At 36.5% G+C, this 8245-nt stretch overlaps 1 protein-coding gene across 2 annotated transcripts in view; it reads right to left on the bottom strand.

The window, feature by feature from the left end:
- The window catches only part of adamts5 (ADAM metallopeptidase with thrombospondin type 1 motif, 5 (aggrecanase-2)), a 46062-nt gene extending 38681 nt beyond the window's left edge, over nucleotides 1-7381 (bottom strand). Inside the window, exons 1-3 of one of the 2 annotated variants that reach the window (XM_087236174.1) lie at nucleotides 7250-7381; nucleotides 6108-6293; nucleotides 1971-2107 (exon numbers count right to left, since the gene is read on the bottom strand). The gene's annotated coding sequence lies outside the window, so the exon portion shown is untranslated. Of the gene's footprint in view, nucleotides 1-1970; nucleotides 2108-6107; nucleotides 6294-7106 lie in introns of both variants that reach the window. The other variant, XM_087236173.1, reaches the window with a different exon arrangement.
- Nucleotides 7382-8245: the final 864 nt, after the last annotated feature.

The following is an 8245-nucleotide window of genomic DNA, read 5'->3' on the forward strand; positions in this document are numbered from 1 at the left end:
CTTTAAGAGGGTTTTTCATGAAGGAATCAGCACTGCGACTATACTTTTTGGCACAAATGTGTTCTGTTGTCATTCAGTGTGTGGACGTCTCCCTCTTTCCTGCTGTGTTTCTATATGAGTGTGTGGGAGTCACAGAGAACACTGTGTACCATCACGTATATTCTTCATAGTGACACCGAAGCCCACCTCCTCACTATCCCACATTATTATCAACTCCAAACTTTCACAGACACTTTAAAGAAAAATAGTACCTCAGATTTACATTTCAGCTGCGGGTATGGTTCATTCAGTGTTACTTGCTCTTTCTTGTATAATATTTGTTCTTATGGGAAAAGTCTTGTTTGTTTTATTTCAGCTAGAATAAAAGCAGTTTTTAATTTTTTAAAAAGCAGTTTAAGGTCAATATTATTAACCCCCTTAAGCAATATTTGTTTTCAATTGTCTCCAGAAATAAAACACTGACTTCAACTATACAAATATACACATAGACACTCACCGGCCACTTTATTAGGTACACCTTACTAGTACTTTTTCCACCAGAGCTGCCTTAATCCTTCATGTCAGAGATTCAAGAAGCTGCTGGAAATATTCCTCAGAGATTTTGTTCCATGACAGCATCACACAGTTGCTGCAGATTTGTCGGCTGCACATCCATGATGCCAATCTCCCGTTCCACCACATCCCAAAGCTGCTCTATTGGATTGTGCTCTGGTGACTGTGGAGGCCATTTGAGTACAGTGAACTCATCGTCATGTTCAAGACACCAGTCTGAGATGATTGAGCTTTATGACATGCTGCGTTATCCTGCTGGAAGTAGCCATCAGAAGATGGAGACACTGTGCTCATAAAGGGATGGACATGGTCAGCAGCAATACTCAGGTAGGCTGTGGCGTTGATGCTCAATTGGTAATAATGGACCCAAAGAAAATCTCCCCCACACCATTACACCACCACCACCAGCCTGAACCGCTGATACAAGGCAGGATGATCCATGCTTTCATGTTTGTGAGCCGAGCATCCGAATGTGTCAGCAGAAATGGAGACTCATCAGAGCAGCAACGTTTCTCCAATCTTCTATTGTCCAGTTTTGGTGAGTCTGTGTGAATTGTAGCCTCAGTTTCCTGTTCTTAGCTGACAGGAGCGGCACCCGGTGTGCTCTTCTGCTGCTGTAGCCCATCCGCCTCAAGGTTGGACGTGTTGTGTGTTCAGAGATGCTCTTCTGCAGAGCTCGGTTGTAACGAGTGCTTATTTGAGTTACTGTTGCCTTTCTATCAGCTGGAACCAGTCTGGCCATTCTCCTTTGACCTCTGGTCTCATCAACAAGGCATTTGCGCCCACAGAACTGCCGCTCACTGGATATTTCCTCTTTGTCGGACAATTCTCTGTAAACCCTAGAGATGGTTGTGCGTAAAAATCTTTCTGCACAACCAGCAACAACCATGCCACGTTCAAAGTCTCCTAAATTCCCTTTCTTCCCCATTCTGATGCTCGCTTTGGACTGCAGGAGATCATCTTGACCATGTCTACATGCCTAAATGCATTGAGCTGCTGCCATGTAATTGGCTGACTAGAGATTTGTGTTAACGAGCAGTTGGACAGGTGTACCTAATAAAGTGGCCAGTGAGTGTATATATAAAATGAATTTGTTATGAGCTTTTAATTTTTTGAGTTTCAAGTCAAATATAAAAACAATTCTGAAATCAAGAAGCATTTTCTAGACAAGCAGAAAACATGCTTTGTTTTCAGAAATAATGTCACAACTAAGTGAGTTTTTCCTTAAAACAAGCAAAATAATCTGCCAAATTATTAAAGGTAGGAAATTGGAAGAAGTCAAGTTCAAGTTCAGCTAAAAAGTGTCTTAAAAATATCAAATAATTGTTTAACTGTGAACCGTGAGTTCGGGGAACTGCTTTCCCTGTGGTCAAAAACAGAGTTACGACAGGTCGTGAAGAGAATCCTCCATCTCTCACCTCACTGTCAGCGCTGGAGATCCAGAGGCTCCCGGATGTTTGCTGGAGTGTGTGTGTGTGTGTTCTGGTGATGAATGCTCCGAGATCTCTAGCGGTTCTGCTGTAACCCACGGCTCACCTTTGACTCGCACCTCAACCTGCCAAAAGAACACAAAAACGAGATTAATATGAGCAAGAAGTGAGGAATGAGACGCTTTACTCACATGTACTGTCAAAAACACTGAGAGAAAACATGGAGAGATATTTATTAATGTTAGGAACGTGTCTAGTTTTGAATATTTTTCCTGTACACAACAATAAACCACTGGGAAAAGGCAGACTTGTTGATTGAGGTATAAAACAGGCATGGCCCAGTATAAGATCCGGAATATAAGAAGATGGTAAGATAACCTTTGATAAAAGTATCACGGTTTCAGGGTATTGTGATTACTGCTCTGAAAAACTGTTCTTTTTAAATGTCTGGATAAAAATTAAAATTTTCCCCCTTTAAATACAATATATTTTATTTTGAGAAACATTTAAAGTATTTTGGAGCAGTAAGAGGGTTTCTACAGGTTTCATCAAGTCAAATTTAAGACTTTTTAAGACCATTTTAAGACCATAATAAATTAAATTTCACTTGACTTACACAAGGCTAAATGCTAAAGACTTTTTTAATGGCCAATTTAAAACCTAAAAAAAACCTTAAAAACGAATGTTATTGTAAGGAAGATAATTAAACCATATTAATAAGTAAACAGAGTTAATGAATAAATGTTTCTTAAAACTTGAAATATATTGTTACTGATTGGATGGTTGCTGGCCCAATTGGGTATAGCTTTACATGCTAATTTGCACATAAAAGCTGCACATATAACGTTGCATATAGTAATTACATACACTTGTCAATTTGCATATTAGCATTCACTACTTCTATCTTTAAAATATATTTATTATCTGTTTAGAAGCTCTGTCACCAAAACAAAACTTTATTTATTTTTTGGAGTGATTCCAGATAGAAGAGAGACATTTATAAAGTTTTTAGATGACATTTAAACTTCAAAATAAATAAATTAATAGATAAATGAATAAATAAATAAATAAATCACTGATTTTGAAACTAAATAAACAAACAAATAAACTAATAAACCACTTATGGCTAATTTTTAAAACAGAATAAAATAACTAAAATAAATTAATAAATAAATGAATAAACTACATATGACTGATTTTGAAACTAAACAGGCGAACAACAAAATAAAACAAATAAGTAAGCCACTTATGACTGATTTTGAAACTAAATAAACAAACAAATAACAAACACACAAATAAATAAAACAAACAAACAAATAAACAAACCACTTATATTTTTCCATTTTAATTATTAATAAATTATTATGTAAATTTCTTATAATAAGTTAAAATATATATTAAAAATACTATTTAAGAATAGAGAATTTCAATCTTTTAAAACATTTAATATACTGTAATAAAAATACAACTATCTAAAATGTTTGTTTGTGTTATGAATGAGGCATGCTGGGACTGCAGCACATAACAGATGGGCCGCACAATGATAACTAGAAGTGCTTCTTGGCGCTCTTGTTTTATAAATGGATTTATTTAGTGCTGTCAGCTTTCTCTGTGTGTGCCTGTGTGTGTGTGTTCGCACAGACGCTCAATATGCAAGCCGTCTGTGCACGTGTCCATGCATGCATGTCCATATGCACGTTTTGATAGTGTGTGCTCTATATTTAGACTGGGGATGGCCTGTGTGTGTGTGTGTGTGTGTGTCCATATGGTTGTGTGTTATTGTGTTGTTCAGAGGATAAAGATTATTTCTGATGCTGTAATGTGCAAAACAACAACATTGGCAAGCCATTGCACGTTGGACTGCCAGTGCCAAACCATGTGCGAGTGTGTGTCTGTGGGAAATTTTGTTGATGTTGCAGAATCAAAATCATTTATATTTGTGTTCTCATAATGTTTAAAAGGAATATATGCTTTTATTTGACAGTAAAGACATTTAAAATGTTACAAGTAATGATGCTGAAAATACAGGAATGATCTGAATTTCAAATATTTAAATATCCTACTTATTCATAAGATGGTAAGGCATATTTTACATGTTATGCAGAACTCTGATCTGTGGGGGTCAACAACACATTTCTGACAAATTGTTTTCATTTTAGAAAGATTTAATAGAGATTTCGCTGACTGCCTCATAAATACTACAGTAAATACTTGTGTTTTTAAACCATACTGTAGTAAAGATTATTATTTTGTTCATATAGTAAATATAGTGTTTGCAACTCTTTGTTAATGAATGCTCCAGCATACTGTAGTATCAACTACAGAGAACTGATCAACTGTACTGTACTGATCAACAACAGATCAGGTCAATCAGTATAGTTGTGTTGCCATAGCAACTGTAGAATATCAACAGGCCAATCAGTACAGTTGTTAAGTTACCATAGCAACTATAGAATAACCACAACAGATAAATCAGTATAGTAATTGTGCTGCCACTACCATAGCAACTGTAGAATTACCACAACAGATCACTTGGTATAGTTATGTTACCATAGCAACTAAAGAATCACCACACAGATCAATTAGTATAGTTGTGTCACCATAGTAACTGTAGAATCACCACAACAGATCAATCAGTATAGTTGTGTTACCATAGCAACTTTAGAATCACCACAACAGATCAATCAATATAGTTGTGTTACCATAGCAACTGTAGAATCACCACAAGAGATCAATCAGTATAGCTGTGTTACCATAGCAACTATAATATCACCACAACAGATCAAACAGTATAGTTGTGTTACCATAGCAACTGTAGAATCACCACAGCAGATCAATTAGTATAGTTCTTGTGTTACCATAGCAACTGTAGAATCACCACAGCAGATCAATTAGTATACTTGTTGTGTTACCATAGCAACTGTAGAATCACCACACAAGATCAATCAGTATAGTTGTGTGACCATATCAACCGTAGAATCATTAAAGCAGATCAATCAGTATAGTTGTCATGTTACCATAGCAACTGTATAGGCACCACAACAGATCGCTTAGTATAGTTAGTGTTAACATAGCAACTGTAGAATCATCACAGCAGATCAATCAGTATAGTTGTGTTACCATAGCAACTACAGAATCACCACAGCAAAGTACATAGTATAGTTGTTGTGTTACTATAGCAACTACAGAATCACCAAAGCAGATTACATAGTATAGTTGTTGTGTTACCATAGCAACGATGAAATCATAACAGCAGATCAATCAGTATAGTTGTGTTACCATAGCAACTTTAGAATCACCACAACAGATCAATCAATATAGTTGTGTTACCATAGCAACTGTAGAATCACCACAAGAGATCAATCAGTATAGCTGTGTTACCATAGCAACTATAATATCACCACAACAGATCAAACAGTATAGTTGTGTTACCATAGCAACTGTAGAATCACCACAGCAGATCAATTAGTATAGTTCTTGTGTTACCATAGCAACTGTAGAATCACCACAGCAGATCAATTAGTATACTTGTTGTGTTACCATAGCAACTGTAGAATCACCACACAAGATCAATCAGTATAGTTGTGTGACCATATCAACCGTAGAATCATCAAAGCAGATCAATCAGTATAGTTGTCATGTTACCATAGCAACTGTATAGGCACCACAACAGATCGCTTAGTATAGTTAGTGTTAACATAGCAACTGTAGAATCATCACAGCAGATCAATCAGTATAGTTGTGTTACCATAGCAACTACAGAATCACCACAGCAAAGTACATAGTATAGTTGTTGTGTTACTATAGCAACTACAGAATCACCAAAGCAGATTACATAGTATAGTTGTTGTGTTACCATAGCAACGATGGAATCATAACAGCAGATCAATCAGTATAGTTGTTACCATAGCTTCCGTAAAAATTAACAGATTTATTCAAGTACTTTGCTGTAATATAATCCAAAACAGTATAGTATTTACTATAAATTACTATAGTATGTTTCATTTTCATGTGAGGTGTCCTGCTTTACAGCAAACATCCATCGTTTCTGTAGCTGGACATGAAAGAGAGTCTCGAATGAGTTTTTTTTAAGGCCGCTGGCAACAAACAAAGAGTTTCTTTTACCTTCAGGTTGTGGCTGTACATGTGATATTACAGTGTTTCCAGATCAGATCCTCTGAGTTTCGCTCGGTTACACTCATCCATGACCGCCTCTTTAGGCGTCTTTGTGCTGAGGTCAAAGGTTAAGCGCGTCCCATTATAAAGGTGCTCGTCTGTCAGCGTGGAGTCCAGCAGCGGCAGACGGAGACGCTGCACACGGACACATGAATGCACTGTTATTCAGAGGCAGACATTAGCAGGGTTATTAGCAGCACTCGAGACTCTCTGTCTGCCTCGGGGACTTTATTTGCCACTTACATAAACAACTGACTTTCGGTTAACAATGAAGGACGGCTTAAAGACTAGCGCTAGTCAGATTTAAGATGGTTAAAACTGCAGAGATTCACAATTAAACCTGATCAACCCTTTCATGAGGAAATAAACTACAGAGCCATCAAGAACTGAAAATGACGAGGACATAAAGCTTAAGAATTATTGCTTTAGGAAATGTTGTTTATGCATTAAACCATTAAAAAGCACTGTTAAAGCAACATTCTTGTTTTTACTTTTTATTGTTTGCATTATGAGACCTTGATCTTTCCTCAAACAGCTTGACAAGTGGTGGAAAGTGACTTTAATGAACATATTTAATAGCTTGCAGTGCTATATCGTCTGATTTGGTGTTGAATATTACGCTGCAGAAACCTTGTTTCTCAGAAACTGCAGCACATTTACTGCTATTTAACAGACTTATTCCTCTACTTTTTATACATTATATAATTATTTTAAACCACTAAAATGTCAATAAAAGTCGCTTTGTTAAACTGTAGAGTTGAATTTTCATCATTAAAAGTGGACAGAGCAGTAATCAACATCCCATAATGTAACTCACATCCACAAATAACCCGAAAACGCTTGTGTGAACACACACACACACACACACACACACACACACACACACACACACACACACACACACACACACACACACTCTTTCTCTCCGTCTCTTTCACAAACACTCACGGTCACTCAGCGGCGTCTATCAGTGTCCAGTTTATTTGACCCATAATGGCGGCGTCCGGTAACGTGAAGGTGACGAGCGGCGGTAACCGATCACAGACTCATTTCAATAATGGGATTAAAACAAGAACAACCAAAATGTTTACCTTCACGGTGACTGAAACTGTTCGTATGGAAAGCCAAAGACGACAAAAATAATGGCGCCAAACTGCTGCGCTTGCGATTCAACTGTCATTTGATTCTCTGATTCATTTTTGCAACCGATTCGTTTAGACGATTCACTTCATAACTGGAGCAATTCGAATTACTGAAGTGAAATAATATTAGATCCTGCTTTTGTTTAGAAGGATAGTTCACCCAAATTTGAAATTCTGTCATCATTTACTCATCCTCCACAATAGCTATGTTTAACTTTAAAAAGAGGATATTTGGAAGATAGCTGGAAACCTATTTCATTGACTTCCATAGCATTTGTTTTTCCTACTATGGAAGTCAATAGTTGCTTATTTTCAGGTTAACCCCTTGAGGGAGAGTAAATAGTGAGTAAATGTCATTAAGAAATGTCCTGAAGAAGAAGAATCAAAGAAGAAAAGGTTAAAAGAACCGATTCGAGAGAATGACTCGTTGACAAATCGGATTGATTCGTCAATGAATCAACATTCTGTCAACACATGAATGTTCCTCAAAAACAGGAGTACAAGCTCAAGCCAGATACTTACATGAAGAAAAAAAAAACAATACATTATTGCAAAAAGTGAGTTTATAAGAAAAATGAAGGCTGAATCGTCGGATTGAGGATGGATTTAACCAATAAGTGAGGTAAGTGACCACAGGAAATCTGTAATAAATACCCAGACAGAGAAATAAAACCTTCAAATTATATTTAACATAGTTTTCTATCATATTTTGTATGACGAGGGTCTAAAAAAAATTAATTTAACATGATTATTCAATTTTTTGCAAATTTGCTCCCCCACCCTCAATCATGGAGCAGTCCAGCAGTCAAATGAGAGTAAAATGGTTTATGACTTTTAGTTGTGAATTTATTTTAAGAAAAAAAAATCTTTAATAAATAAATAAATATACAAAGGGTTCTTATTCAAAGGGAGTCAGGTGAAGTGTTTCTCCCTCTCCGCTGGCTC

The sequence above is a fragment of the Danio rerio genome, chromosome 1 (genome assembly GCF_052040795.2).
Source record: "Danio rerio strain M-AB ecotype USA chromosome 1, GRCz13ab, whole genome shotgun sequence".
Lineage (NCBI taxonomy): Eukaryota > Metazoa > Chordata > Actinopteri > Cypriniformes > Danionidae > Danio > Danio rerio.